This window comes from Pezoporus occidentalis, unplaced genomic scaffold (assembly GCF_034315485.1).
Source record: "Pezoporus occidentalis ecotype Australia unplaced genomic scaffold, CSIRO_AGI_Poc_V1 ctg12, whole genome shotgun sequence".
Classification (NCBI taxonomy): domain Eukaryota; kingdom Metazoa; phylum Chordata; class Aves; order Psittaciformes; family Psittacidae; genus Pezoporus; species Pezoporus occidentalis.
In genome coordinates this window covers 6,912,773-6,931,052 of record NW_026912994.1, presented here as the reverse complement: position 1 = coordinate 6,931,052, position 18,280 = coordinate 6,912,773, and the positions used below count along the sequence as shown (strand labels likewise).

Sequence of the window (18,280 nt, the reverse complement as noted above, 5' to 3'; positions counted from 1 at the left end):
GTCTCACACATACCAAAGGCATCTGCCTTAACGAATGTAAATTAAATAAGAATCACTGCTTTCTGCTTCATTATACTAATGCCTAGAGCATGAAAAGGTGGGGGGTATGAAACACAGCTGAATCTTACTCTGATTTACATCAAATGCCATTTGTATTTTTTCCTGGCTGCCTGAGATGGAGGGAATCCACAGAATGAATATGGGGGGTCTTTATTGTCACCAAAGGAGCAGAAACACAAGAAAAGAGCAGATGGGAGAGAGTGAAAAGGGGGAAAGAAAGTATTTCAAAGTGAGTTTATAGCTGTTGTTTCTTGGACATTTCACAGGTTCACACTGAGCACGTATGCTGAGGAAGGAGAGGAGGTTTCTACAGCTAACAGCAAAGCCTGTGATTTAATTCGAGAGGTTTCTACTGCTCCACAGCAGTCCCATGCACTGCTCTGTAACAGCCTTTTAGGCATAATGATGGCAAGACTCCCCTTTTAGCAGCACTGATTTTGCCAGCATTAGAGGGAAAGGACTCATTTTAATGGATCTCAGCATGTTTGACATGCCTAGTCTTTTACTGAGGGTAGGGACAGTGCCCACACAGACTGCAAAGACAAAGGCAGGGCATCCCCTATAGACTCCTGCTCATGTATCACTGAGCAACTGCAAGAAGCCTGTTGGTGCAGAACACACACATACACACCCCACAGGAGCTACAATGCTGAGAAGAGCTGTATTAGCCGTATTCTCCATGGACAACCTGATAATAACTGCACAGTGCACAAACTCCTCTTATTCTCCTCACGTGACATCCTGGCCATGCCACACTGAGCTCACATGGAGAAGGCAGCAATCAAGCAGAACAGAACAATATCCAGGCTAGTTGTATTGTCTCCCCAAGCAGTCTCAGTGGTAATCAGGCCTCTTATTCCCTTGTGCATGATGACCGATCAGGAGAATACATGATTTTCAACTCCCAATTTTATCCCAAGTCTTGCGCTGGCTGGTCATCTCTTTAAAGTGCTAGTACCAGTAGCTGCACAAAAATCAGTTCTGTTCTGGTTCCTTGGGATATGAGTACCAGTGTGCAGTCTGATCACCTCTTCTTCCTAATAACTCAGGAACTCAGGAACTACTTTTAATGCATACCAGAAAAAAGTGGAGGTTTCCAGGATAATAAAGTTCTTACAGACTTCACGAACAGAAGCTCTGGAGAGGACATAGATCTAGCAACTCCGGGAAAAGGCTAAAATGTGAACTCATGACTTATTAAACTAAACCACATTGGAAATAGCCTTATATATGAGACTTAACTACATTCATCAGGGTCCTCAACCAACCACAAGACACAAATTTGCAGGAAACCAGGCTTAACTTCTTCCAGTATTCATTTGAACTAAAGACTGAGAGAAGATTGAAAATCTGAACAATAAAAGATTTACCCTCCATTCCCATAAAATACATAAATAAAAACAAAATGAACCTCGAGTCACTTTTTCAGTTTTCAGGCTCTGTAAGACAAATCAAATCTTTCCAGGCCTAATCTTACAAGGTCTGAAAACCAGTGTGGCAATATGATACTTGGTTCAGTGTCTGCAGCTTAACTGTAATTAAAACATTACACATAAGACTGCAAATCAGGGCAGACACAGCTCTGCCTGGGGTACAGAAAGCAAAGGCAAAAAGCCAGATCAGCCAATGTAATTGCAGAGAAACTGCCATCCCCAACATAACGTTTAAAAAGCATCTGTTTCTAAGGACCGTTAAATTAATAATCATGAAAAACAATGATTTTTCCAAAAGCTGGTTTTCTTCCCACCATTAATTCAGCTTCTTGGAACTGCTGAAGAGATGTGGATGAGAATGGCGAGCCTCACATCCTACGTGTGCCACGTTAAGATGGTGCTATTGCAGAGCACTACAGCACTCTCTGTCCCCTCACTAAATCTGCCTTGGGGACAAATCTATCCCACACTGCTGGGATTCTGCCAGAACCACCACTGCAGACCGCAACAGTGATAACGTTGGCATTTCTGGTACTGTGTTAGATAACGTGGTTTAAGATGCTGTTGTTTCAGGCTTCCTGAGCAGATCTATCGCTCAGCTCCCATTTACACTGTCACCGATGGAGCGGTTACCCGCAGGGAATAAGAGCTCTGAAAATCTCTCCATGCAGACAGGCCCAGCGAGGCCTCCTCCTCATGGTGATTTACTTCACTGCAGCAATGAAAATTCCTGTCTGGCACCAAGTGCCTGACTGCAAACTTACCACAGCTCCAGGGTTAGCAGAGTCAAAAGGTCACAGTATTTATTTGTTGCTCTTCCAAGATCACTTTCCCATGAACTTGATGGATTCTTAAATGCCTCCTATTGCACAGAAGACTGTGATTAATCTGACTCTTGGTTCAGTTTGGGATCAGAAGTGTTTTCTTCTAAAAACTCATGCTTAGATTCACTCCTCAGACTCTTAGGAGTTCTAAAAGTGAACAATTAATTTAAAACTAAAATATGTAAAGGTCTTCTTTTAAGCAAGTATTATGACTGCAGAAAATAAATTACTCTAATTCTTAATGTAATACTTTGCCCAGCAGAGGAAGAATTCCTCGTACAAAAACTTCAGCCCCTCTTTTTCCTCTCTCTATGTTAAGACATGGAAGAAGTCAGTGCTGCTCCCAACGCTGCTACCCACTTTTGTGCTGTTGCATGTTAAACTCAAATTTCATACATGTTTTCTCAGCTAATAAAAGCGCTTCTCTCTGTCTCTGAAGTCCAGTATTTTGTAATTTTTAAGTAATATAACAGAACATGGTAATTTTATACAGTCTTTCCTAACTTTCTATTCTTCATAAGGCTGCAGTTCCCGGAGCCATGTTGTTACATGACATTCTCATTACACCAAAAAGAAAAAAAAATGCTTTTAGTGCTCAGGGTAGGAAAGAGAAGATTGCAAAGGTGAATACTGTAAATCCAAAACCAGATGAACTCTAGCTATTCATGTTACACCAGTTTAAGGCCTCAGCCATTTGCCAGAGGTCACCACTGCTTTCAGTAACAGACTGAGTAGAACATGTGTCTGCGCTTAAATGCAGCAGTTTACACTCAGAGACTTCAGTTCATGCCCATCATCCTCACTGGTCTGAGCTAAAAGATGGGTTTTGCACAGGAGCTGGAGGCAGCACAAGCTTATCTGCCCCTCTGCCTATTCTACTGTGAAACAGGGGCCCTGGCAGACAGGGCAGGGCTGACAGCTTCAGCCCCAGGTTCATCAGCCCTCATTTTGGACCCCAGCATTTCAAGCAAGCTGCTAATGCTGCCATGGGATCCAAGGTGAGTGTCCCTCCCTATGCAGCCACCCCTGTAATCCCTGTTCCCTTATGTCCCCTGTACTCCCACTCTGGCCTTCCAACACCCCTCTTCCAAACTTACTGACATCCTCCCCATCACAAACTCTCTCCCACAGCACCAGCCAGGACCCTCACCTTCTCTCCATATAACCTCACTAGTGGCCAAGCTGAATGCACCTCTCCACTGTGCTGACAGTCCAGCCAGCAGTCACCCACTGCAGGACTAAGGGGACTGCTTCTCTGTGGAGGCAGTGATTTGGCTCTCTGTCCTCCACCCATCCATAGGACCTTCATTTGCCAGTGGCAGCAACACTTTCTGTCCCTGTTCATAGGAATATCTGTGCACAAGGCACCCTTGGCAGCAGTGATGCAATGTGTCTCCAATTGCTCTGCAAAAGGAGCAAAGGGATACAGATGTTTGCCACACATAACCTAGTCATAGTTTAAACTCATGAACTTTGGGGTTTATCCCCCCCAAATACAACACTTAACATCTACTCCTGAGATTGCCTTTCCACCCCAAACTCATCAAAATTAATAAGGCATGAGGTCTTAAATGCTAAAATGGGCACATTCCCAGTGGGAAAACAGCCGTCCCAGAAGTCTCAAGCCTGGCAGGAAACTCCAGCCTTCCAGCTCAGAGTTATGTGGGACAAGCTAAATGATGCTACTCAGCAACTGTTTCCCAGAGAAATACAGTAAGGGCCATGACAAGGCCAACAAAGGCTAAAAATATCCCAGAGTTTAGCCCACGCTCCACATACTGCTTCACTTAACATGCCGTAATTAAGGCTTTTTGTACACACACAGCAATGTATGAAGTTCAACACCGTCACACAACTGGGAACAGCAATGCCTGGGAGACAAGAGACAAGGGGATAGCAGTGCTGTTCAGCACAGAAGACAAAACAGAGTCTCAGGGAAAAGAGCAAATTGAGAAGAATACCTCGGAAGGAAAAGTTCTGCTCAAGGGGTGCTGGGAAGCTGGCATAAAAATTCATCTGTTTAGCTGGATCCCAGCAATTGCTGAATGTAGCTACCCTCAACATTTTAAATTCTCTCTGAGTTATGCCTACAAATTGTACTTATTTGAGACTGTAAAGCATCTGTTTAAAGCAAGCTCTAATTTGAGACATTTTTCTCTTTGATAAGATGATGGCACCAAATTCCAAAGTGCTAAAAACCAGACAAAAATCAAGAGCTGAGATGCTGCAAGATTTGACATTTTTCATGTAGCAGCAAGCCAGTCTGACACTCTCTCATGGATCCCAGCATGCTGTTACTACGTGAAGCTCTAATGCCACTGATAATAGCTAAAAGATGGCAGCTATTTTTCAGGAGCCAAATATAAGATATATATATGAAAAAAAACCAACCTTGAAATGCCTTTAAACAAAGTTGTTGAAACCTCTCCTTTTGGTCCTTGAATTCCCATCAGGTAGACATCCTACCCTCCAGGTAACCCCGGCTGCTGATTAATGAAACTTGGCAAAGGGTAGCAAAGCTATGCCAAAGGCAGCACAAAATCCCAAGTTTCTACAAATCCCAGAGGTGAAAATGCACAGACAACAAGAGCACCCCTCAATCATTTCCTGACTTAACTTAGCTACAAGTCTGAGACAAGAGCGTTCAAATAGGCTATGCTTTTTCCTCTGTGTTCCTGACAATGTCTACACATTCAAAGCAATCACAGCCATCTCTAGTGTACAATTACTGGCCTTTTACAGTCTCACCTTGTCTAACTTCCCACCACAGACCACAGCTCTAGTCAGACACTACGTGCATTCGCAGTAAGTTTTCCTGTAGTTGCCTGAATCTCCAGCTCCTGTAGGAAACCTGCTGTCTGTAAAGTTAACAGGCATGAAAACATTGGATACAACTCTCACGTAAGCTAAAACTGAGCTTTTTTGATCATTAGTGCTCATAGCACCTAATCATGCTACTGCTAGAATAACTAACCCTTTATGCTCTGCAGATACTGGCTTAAGCTGTGAAAACCAAACATCCAGTCCAGACATGCTGGGTGTTCATGTTCTGCATCACATCTCAGTTTTTGTGCCTTGTTTCATTTATGATTAAAATGTATTAATCCATCTGCCATGTGATCAGAGAATCTACGCTTTGAATGGCTCAAAAACCAAAGCAGTGTCTCTCCCAGGGTCCAGACACCCCTCTGCAATAAGATTCAAAAGACAATATACAGCGAGCAGCAGCATCCCAGCTTATTGCCTACAAACAAGCAGCTTGGGACCACTGGCACACAGATAGGTCAGAGCAACACACTGCAGAATTGATCAGAAATATCCAAGATGACCTTAAACAAGCCTGCCCAGGTCCCACGTCTCTCCTGGAACAAGGAGGAATGCTTGTTCAGCCATGGCACTGCAGCACATGAGACACCCCCAACAGACCCTATGCAGCAGAGAAGAGAGGCAAGCCAGTGTCAGGGAGGGAGTGTAACAAACTGCCTGCATATGAGTGCAGAGCTAGTCTGGGTTTGCTGCTGCACTGTGGTAATGTTTCCAGAGAGGCAAAGTCCAGGAAAACCTATTGAGATGGATTTACACACACCCTGACAAGTGAGTCCCAAAAATGACCCATACATATTTCCCACTCTGTGCAAAGCCACTACACTTCATATCAACAAGAGGGTGCAAGGGCAAATGGCTTGCAGACATTAGAGCAATTAACTTTCATGCTGTTTGGCTGCCTGCAAACAGAAAGCTTTCAAGCAGGAATCCTGAATAAAAGTAACTTATTTTTTTAGTCAACTAAAAGGGATATTTCACAAAATACATCCTGTGTGTCATGTACTATATATAACATGTACCATGTATCATAACAAATCCATGCTTCTCCCAAAGAAATGCTGCAGTCCTATCCCTCAGTTTGTTAGCTGTCCATGCCTCGTAGCAATTTCCATTGCGTGTGGTAGAGAGTAGGTGGTGTGCATGCACTGTGGCAGGAGCACCAGAAGACTTGTCAAAGACGTTACAGGAATATGCCTGGAGGCACCAGTGCAAAAATCCTAGCCCCAATTCTGATTTTGATTTCCTCCTGTGACCCTGGTTAAGTGTGTATATGTATGTGACAGCTTTCCTACCTGTGCAGGACCCCAGTCCCTGCGGCTCTTATGAAGATCAGCTTGTGGAAGGCTCTTAGGAGAAAGAAAATAAAGTATTTCCCTTGTCTCTGCACAGCTGGCTGCAGGGAAGAGTCCTGGGCTTCTCAACACAAACACAACCAGTGGCTTCTGCAGTACTGCAACCATGTTCTATGGAAGGGATCCAAAAAATGTATTTAAAAAGAAAAAGAAGAATGAAAGGCTTCTGGGAATATTTTTTTAGCCAGCACCCTAGATGATGATGCTGGGGGCTTGTGCTCTGCATTGCCTTACAGGATTATTCAGAAAGACTTCAAATTCCCTTTTCCTGTATAAAGGAGTGAGACTGGGAAAGCAAAAATACAAGACTGAGACAACAAATACAGAGAGAAAATATCAGACAGGGACTATAAATGAAATGTAAAGTGTTAAGTGTCTAGGGAGGACAGGGCAAGAGGGGAAATAATATTCCTGGTATGAAAACCAGAGAAAACTGGGGGATAAGAAATTCTTATATATCAGCGTGTGAGCAGTAGCTCCTCTGGGATGAGGTCTGAAAGAATTAATTCAACAGTGAAGTGGGAAAAAAGTAATGAAGAAAGGGCTACTGTGGCATTTACAGACTGCTCAGAAAAGTCATGGTGGAAGTGCTAATGAAGTGTACATTGTTAATTACAGCTGAACTAGCCCTTCCACACCAAGGTGTAGGATCACAGAGCCCGAGGAGATGGGTTTGTTGACCATCCCATCACAAGCCTTAGGTAAAGAGAAGAAAAAACAGGGACCTCATAGAGCAGGTGATGAAAAAGTCTCTCAGGCTGAGTGATGAGGAGAGAAAGAGGGATGCGTTAAGTTGCTCCAAGTCAGCATTGAGATGCCAAGCCTCTCCTCCCCATGGAGCTACACGCCGTCCTTGCCATGACGGCTCCATGGGCTACAAGTGCACCAGGATAAAAAGTAACAGTGCAGATCCAAGTGTCACTTCTAGTACCAATGACACAGACCCACAGTTCGTTGGGGGTCTCATGTTCAGCACACAGGCATAGCATGAAGTTGGCTGAGCCGTACCCCACAGACCAAGGTCCAGGCAGCCAGAGATCAGGAAAACACTGATCATTCAGATGGCAGGATAACAACATATAGCACTGACAGAATACCTGTGATTACCAAAGCACTTTGTAAGTATGAAGGCAGCTTCTCTCTATCACTAGGTGACAGATTAGTATTTGTCCTCATTATATGGGGAAGGAACAGAGACACAGAAAGGATACATGATTTGTTCCGCACAGCGAAAGTGAACAGCAGAGCAAGGAAGATGATGACTGACAGAGTTAGATGCTGATTTTTCCTCACACTCCCTGTTTTCTTCTCTTATCGGTTTTGCCAGACTGCAATGCATTCATGCTAGCAACTATGGGGAGAAAGTACAACACACAAAGCTGCAACTGGGCATTCATATTGGTAACAAGTCTATCCAGCATTGTGATAGCAAACTAGCTGCTGAAAGGCAAAAGTTTTTGACAAAATACTACACATTTCATAACTAATCTTTGGATACTAGGAGCTAGGACAAGACATTTACAAAGGACACGGCTTATTGCACACACACACCCCACACACAGCAGCACATTTTGGCTAGTGTCAGAACCAGCAGATATACAGCCCTGCTAGGAATCCCAGTCCATGCTGATTTTCCTCAATTCCCACCAAAATAAGAAAAGAGAAAGTGGACTTTTTACTGACTGATACATATGAAAAGGCAACTTGAGACAATTTAGTTCCTGGCTGACATATCCTGCTTAGGGGCTATGTTCAAACCAACAAGAAAAAGAGAATAAAAATATTTCCTCCATGGATCTTAACTTCTCTCCCTTCCTGTAATACTTTCAACGTGCTTGCCAGATTGGAAACCATTTCTGGCCAAAATGTCCCCGCCAGGAACAGAACAGAAAATGAGCTGTCTACTAATAGATATCACCTAATAACAGGGAAAGGAGCTAATTCACTTGCAGTTCGTACTGGTCTATCTGAAGGACCTGGAGAGCAATACAGTCAGAAGGTGAGTTCACAGACCCTAAGTACTGGTTTGAACTTCTGATATGTCTTTCACTGCTGAGCATTAGCCTCACTGAGGGCTAACACTGGGTGCCACATCCACCTTGGCCTTGCACTGTGTGAATTCACCAAGCCTCTGGTGCCCACCAGCAACTTTTCAGCTGTACTCTTGTAACTAGTTCAAACTCAGCCCCAAGCACAAGCTGGTTATGTTACTAGCAGTACTGCAGGTATAAGCATAAGTCACTGCTGTAGCAGAAGTGAGCTGATGAAGGTCATTAACTTCTTGCCCTGAAGCTCCATTGCATGCCCAGTCCAGCCTCATCTCGCAGCAAATTGGTCGTTCCACTGCAGAGCTCGTCTCTTCTCCCATCTCTGAATTAGGCTCAGTTCCCCTTTCAGCTCCCAAAGGGATGCTGTATGTATTCCATGGCCTTCAGCCACACGGAGAGTTTAGACTGCCCAGAATTTGTAGGGTCAGGAATCTTGGCCATTTCTATGTTCACATAATGAAAAGGAAAGGAGCGATGCTAGATCTGGAGACAGCTGCACTGCTCTGGAAGGGAACTGCAGAGAAGCACAGCTGCTCCTTCCCCACCTGACAGTGGCAGCAGGCAAGGACCTGCAGGCTCCTCAGGCTGCCCACAAGTTCCTGCCCATTTTGATATACTCACACCTCATATCCTTCTGCATTGGTATAACTAACTGCAGAAAGCAAGCACTGAAAGAAAATCCCACCCCAAGAGGTAAAAAAGTTTTCCAATGAACAAAAGCTGCAAAAAAGGCTGGGTGTGTATTAGGGGACAGAGAAGCACACATAGGTGGCTACTATTTCTACTATACTATTCTAAATAGTATATTATACTATTCCACTGAGCTCACTTTGTTGCACTCCCTCCTTTTGTGTTCCCACACGTGCTGGGAAAGCCTGACAACCTATAAAATCAGTTCAGTTCCCAAAACCCAGCAGTTTTGTAATCATTTTTGCAAGTCAGGTAGAGGCTTACAGTGCTGGACAGGAGGTACTCCCAGACCACTTGAGAAGCAAAAAAGATTCAACCCTCATGAATCTGGAGCTCTAGAATGAGCTCCAGAAAATTTACACATTTCCCTACTGAAAACCAGTCTCATCACCAGGCTACCCGCAGAGCAGCTGCTCCGGCCTCCAGCCCTCCCTGTGGTCACCCACAAAAAGGGTGGAAACCTCAGGGAAAATACCAGTGGGCCTGCTCAGAGCATGGAGGCAGCCCTGTGAAAATCAGCATGAAAGGAGCTATGCAGCTGCCGGTGGGTTTTGCTAGCCATGGTCCCCAGGGCAGGGGGAGAGGCTGTGGGAAGCACAAGCCCAAGAGCCAGCTGGGAAGAAAATGAAAGTTCCCTGATGGTTAATTTGTCTTCAAGCAGGGCAAAATCCACCTCCCTCCACGGGGTAAAGGTGAAATGCAGCTCCATGCAGCTCCATGTGGCCATGAGAATGCTGCCTCAGCACACACACTTCGACCTCTCCTCTGAGCATACGAAAACTATTGCGCCTTATCGGCTCTCCTCCACTAGAAAACTCCCTCAATCCCATGCTGGGGACTTAGGAAGAGGTCAGGGAGGGAGAGTTTTACATGCTGAGTCACTCCCAGACAACTCGTTTCCTTATTATACATGGCAGCCTCCCACGGACAGACTGCCAGAGGACTCTCTGAGATTGTATTAGGTGCCTTTCCCTTGCTTCTCTTCATTTCCCCCATCATCCTTCTCTCACTTGAAACATTACAGTGTACGGTCCCACTGAAGAGGGTCTGGGGAGTCAGGAGCACTCAAACAGTCTGAGGGGCCCAAGGAAGGCTGCAGCACAAGGGCCCGGTATAAATGGCTCTAGGCTCAGCAGCTCCCACCTCGCACTCCCAGCCCTTTGTGGGACTTTCAGCCAGATGTCAGGATCTGGCAAGCCCACAGCAGAGCTGCCCTCCAGGCCTGTGAGGCCATTGCTTTGGCACCCCAGCGACTGTGCCTGCAGGTTAGGTGTACACGCTTTCACTACACATACCCGCGCCCTGGGTATGCTGGATGCAAACCAGAAGCCACGGAACTGTTTTTGCACAGAGCATCAAAGAGGAGTTATTTAATAAGCCCTGAGGAGGCACTTAGCTGTGCACCATGCCAAAGCTCTGGTTACAGCCGCCTGGCTAGAGCTGACTTGCACCCAGCCAGCCAGGAGCGTGGAGGGATGGGGGTAATTCCCCCTACCAAACCGCACCGGCTCGTGTGGGGGATGACTCGTGCTGGAAGGGGGCTGAGTGCCCGTGTCTCCTGCGCTGCAGTGCTGGCTGCCTGCACAGACAGGGTGGGTGATGAAGGAGCACGAGCTGCGGCTGCAAGCCCCTCCATGAGGCCCGGGGTGATGAAGAACACACTGAAACTTCACACTGCAGTTTCTGATGTCAGCAGAGCAGCTTGATGGCATTACAGCAGCATTACTGTGCATTGCAGGGGGGTAAATTGTTCCTTATGTAACTTTTATTTAACATAGCAACTTCCTTTGTAAATCATGCTGCTCGGGCCCCAGTTGCTGCAGGGACATGAGGATGGAGGCTGTGACAGAAGTAATGCCAGATCCGAATCAAACACACAAACCCTTCCAAGGTCCATCAAAACACACACAAGGGCCTTACAGGAAGGCTGGGTCCCACAGCTCGCAGCACATGCTTGGGCCACTTCTGGTTTGTTACTTGGACATAGCGATTCCCCTGCAGAAGAAGGGCTGGGGCTGTCACACAGCAGTACAAAGTTCCCATTATTCCTGCAGAACAGAATAGTGGTTCTCATGGTGCCTCCCCACTCAAATGCCTCAGAGGGTATCAGGGAAAACAGACATCTTCTCTACAGACTCACGATATCCTAAAAACTGGATCATCAAAGCTGGCCACTGGCCATCTCTCTGTGTCGTCATTTGTTTTCTGCTACTCTCTGTGCTCTGCTTTATCTTGCTGGGAAGCAGCCACCCTGCAGAGCTTTCTTCTGTTTCAGAAGTGTTCAGCAGCAAATTACAGGCAACCCCACAATGTCATAACAGGTAGAACAACATGCAAGGGTCAGCTAGTATCACTGGACCATTCAATATTCAGCCACAGCAGGACATAGGGATGTATGACAAACTATGTCAGGTTGCAGTTTGGGGGTGACTTGTGACCTTAAGAACCCACAGCCTCTTGGTGAGGTGTCCAGCATGAGGTCAAATTCAAATGGTGACTGATCTACAGATTTGAAAATCCCATCTCAGCCTAAGGATTCCTCAGAATCTTACTAGAGGTGCTGTGGACCTCAGCAAGCTCCAGGTCTGGAAAATGAAACAAGAACTGCAAGTGGAATTTTGTTGCTTTGAAATGACTCTGTTATCTGGAATTTGCACAGCATGCACATAGTTTCTCCTATCAGCAGAGCACCTTGTTATCCCTCATGGCTGATGCGACACTGCAACATCACCATGCAGAGTCCTCAACTCCAGCATACATCAGCACAGAAACATCTAGCACAGCTGTGAGAGCTCTCCCAGGAAACCAGAGAGCCCCTCTCCTGCAGGCACCCACAAGGCACAGCCCCGATCCTGTATCTAGCAAGTACCAGCCTTCCACCCTCTGATTTTGTTTGGCCCAGGCCTGAATCAGGTCTGGCTGTTAGCCTGGCTTATTGTTCTAGTTTTCCTGCAGCCCATGGAGTCCCACTGTCCAGTTACTGCATTACACAAAAGACAAGACTGTAATTGCTCTGAACAGCACATGCATTAGAAAAGAAAGGAAAAGGCTTGGGGAGAATTATCCTACAACTGCAGTACTGAAAGGACATGGAGATAAACCAACTTACTCTGGGTTACACAAGCAGTCTGTGGCACAGGCACAAATTAAATCAAAATCCTCCAAATCCCATGCTAGTGCCTTTACTACAGGCCTTCCCTCTCTGCCTGTGAAGGAGTGCCTTCACCTTTCAAGGGCAAAGCAAGGAAAATGGCAATACTGCTTTGTTTCCTTCCTACAGCACAAGCAGAAAACGAGGATTACAGCATAGCCTTAGTGGGACTGAGGACAGAGGACTTGGAATAGCAGTGCCAAGTGGGCAGTCTTTTTTGGCAATTAATGAAGATGTGCTATAGACCAGACACCTCCTGTCCCCCAGCAGCTGTGAGCTGCTTCCACCTCCTGAACTGTTTGGACCACTTGCCCATCCCCTCCCCACAGCATATCTGGCAGAGTTACAGAGAGGTGGACACTTGGGCTAGCAGAGTTGATTTTACCTTCACTTGCTTTGTTTCTCACCAATGCCTGCATCACTACAGAACATCTGCTTCATATTTTGTAGCAGCTTTAACTTGGAGCAATGCTGAATGCTCAGTAACTGTCTCTTTCTTTGGGTACCACAGTCAGGTTCCAAAACTATTTTTTATTCCTAATTCAATAACTCTGCTGGGCAAATCTGAAAGCACAACCAAAGCAAGTAACTGCTGAGACTCTGTGTGTTTTGAGAGAGTCCCCATGCAATCCTTACCTCTCAGTTTCCTCCTTGAGCAGCAGGACAAAAAGGAGAAGATGAAGTCGACCTTTCTAAATTGGAAGGCTATGATGATTTGTGACCACATCTCTCCTCCAGCACAATGCAGAAACCTTATTCTTAAATTCTTAGTTGAAATTTCAAATCAGGAAAATCGAGTCATAAAATCAGAGCAGAGACTGACCTATGCATCCCTGAGTAACCTTTGTCAGGGCAAGATATTTCAGATGATGACCACTGTCTCTGCTGACAGAATTAAGCAGCCACATCTTGATGTTTCTCAAATATAAACCTTGTATTAGAATCACATGAACAAGTCTACTCTAATAATCTGGAAATGAAACACAGCTCCTCTGATTTTTGCTTTGATTTCCATTCTGAATTATCAATAAGGCAATAAGGCAGATATCATAATGTCCATCTTCAGAATGCTGCAAGTCCTGATAATAAAAATAAATAAGCCAGTTTCTCTGTGAAGTCATAAAGAACAACACTTCACTAAAGTAACAAAAGAATTGGCATCCTGCATTCTCCACCTGACCTCAGACTGTCTTTCTACAGAAAACAGACTGTTTCCAAACAAAACCACTTTCCAAGCCTGCCACAACAGCCCTACTTTGTGCTTAAAAAAAATTCTGCATGAGTCCAAGCCGCCTTGTGCACTCCTGTACTGCTCATCATACAGACTGAACTTGAAACCAAGCAAGTTTTCAAACTTTGTTTTGAGATACCAGCTTCATACAATACAAGGGCTAGAGGCAACAGCCCCTCCAAGTGTAAGCCAGCCAGACCCAAGACTTGTTAGAACCCTTCTATAAAGAAGCCCAAGTACAGCAGAAACAAAGAGCTTTGATTTAAAAAGGGAAACAATCATGGCAATGAAAATCTCAAATGCCATCAAGAGTCATCAGCGCAGTTTTTCACATGTCACTATGGTACTAAATCACTGTTTGGTATACAGGAGATGAGTTGAGGACTGTGTCTAATTCCAGTCCTAATAGTCGCTCTTTATACTGAATTCAGTCTTCATTTAAGGAGCTGCAGTTTTAATAATTTACATTCAAGTATACCAAGTCTCTATTTGGCTTTTCACGTGGCTTGAGGCGTATGTTAAATAGGATCGTAATATTTACTTACCTCACCAAAGTGGTGGCAGACTCAATGTACCAACTTGCATTTTAATGCAATATGAAAAGATTGTCTGAAGTAGTTTCAGGCATTATCTTGAACTCCCCTGTTCAGTTTTTAAGGAACTAAAAATCACAAATTTTTGTGATGTTCTCTCTATTTTGTTCTGCACAAAAAGGTAACATACAAAAGGTAAAAGCATTAGAATCCTAACAGCCCCAGTTTCAAATACTGAAAATTCACAGCAGAAGCAGGCTGAAGGTAACGTAGCTAATTTCTTTTTCTTTTGTGATTTGAGACAGTTAATGAAGAAAAAAAGGTATTAAAAGTTCATCAATCACAGCTTTGACAAAAGAGAAAGAAAACCATGAAATTTTCCATTCCTTGCTCTATGATCAGCATTTATTACAACATTCAGGTGGGGTTTGTAACACAGTGAGTTAAAAATCAAAAAGACAAAACTGTGAGTTCTTGGTTAATGATGATTCTTCAATTGGTTTGCTTGCAAACTGCTTTGAAGATGTAAATGATTATTGTAAGCATTAAAACATTAGTTACTGACTTTGCTGGAAGAAGTTCAGCACAGTCAATCCACCAGGGAGGAACAAAACAGTCTAGCAGTTCTGAAAAGTCGTATACCAAGGAGTGCCCACAATGTGCTCTGATCCTGGACACAGGTGGATCTTCTTCAGAGACTGCATTACTTCAAGCACTAAACTTAATGTGCATCCATGATGGGCAGGCCTAACTCTCAGACAGCCATTTTTATCCTCATACTTACAAGCAATATTTACCCAGAGCTCTGCATTACTAGATCTGTTTTCCATGATGGGAGATGGATGGGAAACACACAAAGCACACAGTCATCATGGCAAAAGAGTTAAAGCCATACCTGGATAACCCGAGTCCCCCAAGTCCCACCTCAACACTGTGAGCATGTAGGCTGTGCTGCCTCCCCTGGGTCACACCAGCAAGTTCAAACATGCAGGAAGCCTTGAAAGAATCAGTGAGCATTTGAGCTCCTGATGGGACAGAGCCCTACAGGAAAAAAAGGCAAGTGCCTTCTGCTTAACAAGGAGACAAGATTAGGAGGACCATGCCTCATCAGCCACTCTGACTCAGATGTGAAAAAGTGTCTCATGATACCTGAATCAGTCTCTCCCTGAGTGCTCATGAATCCTTTCACCCACCTTCACTCACCACTGGCCCCAAAGCTCTTTACTTATTCTTTATTTAAACTTCTAGTAAAATATTAACATAGGAGGACTCAGAACAGAAGTCAATCAAATAGGAACCATTCACTTCTTTCCATGCCTTTCCAACTACAAATAACTTCCCCAGTGTTCAGTCAATGTCCCAAACACTTCTCCCTTTCTTCAGGAAGCACCTGAGTAAACAGGTGTGTCTAACAGACTGCTCTGAATGTCAGCAAATCCCCTGAGAAGCAGATCATGACTAAGCTGCTCTGTTTAACAGTTGCCCTCTTTTTCCATTCTTGGGTGAAGATAGGATTCATGAGACCCGGCAGGCAGTGTGGTCCTGTGGCTCGGGCAAAAGATCAGAAGCACCAGTTTCCTTTTCATATCTGGGTTGTTGACCTGGGATGCATCAGCACAGGCCTGTGAGCCTCCACCTCCCAAAGTACGTTCACCATTGAAACAGGAAGCTCTTGGGAGAGATACTTATGCTATCTAAATGAGGGAGGAGAGGCTGCAACTATATCAGGTGATTTAGGAGCACAGTGTTACAGTGCAGGAAGGCCAGAAGGGCTGCTTATGCCTTTTTAGCTTTCTTCCATCCCCGAAAATCCGCAATTGTCTGAAGACATCTCCCAGCACATGCCTGTAGCCTGTGTATTATAGCAGGTCTCTGGTCTCTGCCAGACCTTCCCAAGTAGTGCCAAAAGAAGCATAAGCACTAGAAAGGCTGAGAGCTGCATCCAATGACCAAATAATTTCCATCTGTGACTCAACAGAGGATTTGAACTAAAGGCTATTGAAATGAATGGCTGGTATCAGCCATCCACTGCAGGACCTGCATTGCTCTTCCCACACTGCTTTGACCTCAACTGAAGGCATTTGCAATTTTACTCCTACAACGGCGTGGATTAATGATTGATCACGGACCTTCACCATGAATCTCCAGGATTCTGTCAGCCAGTGTCATAAACTTAACATTATCTAATTGTAAGTTTTCCCATTTAATTGCAATATACACCTGCTCAATGTCCCTCTGTGTGTGGAAAAGCATCATACTTCATTTAAAAAGCCCTCATTTAAATTCAACAGCTAGCTGCACAGATTTAACCATTAAACTGATTTATGTTACATAAAAGATCAAACCAGATCGCACCTTGTGGCCAAAAAACCATAAAAGGTTTCTGTAAAGATCATTAATTCACATCCCTGGGCAGTTAGTTTAGCAGTAAATATGACTTAGATGACTTTATCCAGTTAACCTTAATCGATTTGTTATTATGATTAGTCATCCAAAATAATACAAAGGTGAGAGGGGAAGGTGCTATAGTTCAGACCCTGGTATTGAACAGCCTAGTGGTGTTCCACACTCCTGGGCAACAGGCATCCATCCTCTGCTGGCAGCCCGGGGGATCACAGTCAGCCTGGGCTGGGTAGGGAGAGCATCCCAGAGGTTGGGCTTTGCTTGATCCTTTTCAGCGGCTGGCAGGCAAACAGCTCCTGCCACCGCAACACAAGAAAGAGAGGAAGACAAGGGCAGAAGGGGACAGCAGGCAAGGACAGCCCATTCGCCCCATACTAGGAGGAAAGCTGGCCCAGCTGCCCATATACCAGCTTGAGATTTGGCAAGGTTTTATTTGGCAGACCCTGCTCTGTCACAGACTTCCTGATCGACCTTGGCCAAGGTATTTCATCCTGCCATATCTCAGCTCCCCAGCTGTTAAGCAGGGATGACACTGCTTCCCTCTCTCACAGGAGTGGTCTTAAAGTTTGTGAGGCATTCAAACATTGCGGCCCTGGGAGCCATAAAAATTCCTTAAGCAGGCAGATCCATCACACTCGATGCTCCATTCTCCTCTTGCCCCGGCATGGCTCCATTGACTTCAACCCATTTACTCTGCCACAGAGGACATGAAATCAGAGTCAGGCCCTTGATCTGGCAAAGGGATTGCCTCTTCCTCGGAGTCACTGCAATAACCAGCAGAATGGGACCCAGTGGGGACTATAGCAACATAAGTGATCATCAGTACTAAAGGAAATAGGCTCGTATCTTGGCCACCACAGTCATTCACATCTGCACGAAGCACATTATGCTGACAGTTCAGCACTCCCTGTGCAAACTGCTGATATCAACTCCCTGGCTTTTACACCAGTTTGGAAACAGAGGGAAGAGAAGACGAGAAGGGGCTTAAATCTTAACATACACGCTGGTATAAGTCAGCAGTAAATTCATCCAGTGAATAATATTGATATAAAGAGAAAAACAGGACTCAAGCTGTTTGGGTGTCAGCTCCCCAGCCTCAGAAGGGGCAGAGCCTTGCTCCTGTCACACGGCTGCACTTGATATGCAGTCAGCGTATTGGTAGATCATGACTCCCCACATGAAGGGGCTCATTTTGTGTGCATTTCTTGTTCTGTGTATTCACGCTCGCCAGGGCAAGAAAAGCTCTTTATCCTTCATTTTTATGCTCAGCTGCATGATTTTCCAGCCTTCCCCCATTGTGGACTACTTCTCCTTCCAAAATGCATACATCTCCACCTCCCAGAACAAGGACTCCAAACTCACACCTATGCTCACCATGGAGTGCTGGACATTTCCTCTAAACCTAGCTCCTACTTCAGGAGGCTTTTGCTCTGAACAGAAAAAAAGAGCATGATCAAAACCAGTCAGTAAGGACCTTTTCACTGACCCCAGCAGGCTTTAGTTGAGGTTCTCAGTGTTCAATTACTTACAGTTATTATAACTAAAGAAGAGGCTTGAGCATACCTTGCAACCTGCAAAGCTGCTAATGTGAAACATGGCACATGAGAAGAGACAGTGTAATTCACCTGGGAAACTTAACATGCTAATAAAAATCCCTTCCTTCTACATCAGTTGTCTTCTCCATGAACTTGGCTGCATGATCATTTGTTCTTTGATATATGTTTAGCTT

The 18,280-nt window shown here is 44.9% G+C and overlaps 1 protein-coding gene across 5 annotated transcripts in view; it reads right to left on the bottom strand.

Annotated features, from left to right (window-relative positions):
• The window catches only part of SEMA5B (semaphorin 5B), a 283,614-nt gene that overhangs the window by 219,817 nt on the left and 45,517 nt on the right, over positions 1-18,280 (bottom strand). The window contains exon 2 of one of the 5 annotated variants that reach the window (XM_062607079.1): positions 3,510-3,721. The exons of the other annotated variants lie outside the window; for them this stretch is intronic. The gene's annotated coding sequence lies outside the window, so the exon portion shown is untranslated. The remainder of the gene's footprint in view (positions 1-3,509; positions 3,722-18,280) is intronic. 5 annotated transcript variants of the gene reach the window in all.